Consider the following 227-nt stretch of genomic DNA (forward strand, 5'->3'; position numbering starts at 1 on the left):
TATCACATGAATTAACGAATAATTGTTTTTATTGTCGTATTTAATTCCAGCTTCCATCCTTTCTTTCGGAATGATCCCGCGAGTCCTTCCCTTTGCTTCCGGGGTTCCTAAACTTGCAAATCCAAATCCAACTTCCCACAAATGCAAGAAGTTGATTTTACTGCTTATTTCTTTATGTTGTCTTTGCCTTTTGATCTCTTTTCTTCTTTGTTTTGTTATGTCTAAAT

The 227-nt window shown here is 35.2% G+C and overlaps 1 protein-coding gene across 1 annotated transcript in view; it reads left to right on the forward strand.

Moving 5' to 3' along the window:
- The window catches only part of LOC119587910, a gene marked incomplete in the record, with an annotated part of 79,429 nt that overhangs the window by 74,020 nt on the left and 5,182 nt on the right, over window positions 1-227 (forward strand).

The sequence above is a fragment of the Penaeus monodon genome, chromosome 23, assembly GCF_015228065.2.
Source record: "Penaeus monodon isolate SGIC_2016 chromosome 23, NSTDA_Pmon_1, whole genome shotgun sequence".
NCBI lineage: Eukaryota > Metazoa > Arthropoda > Malacostraca > Decapoda > Penaeidae > Penaeus > Penaeus monodon.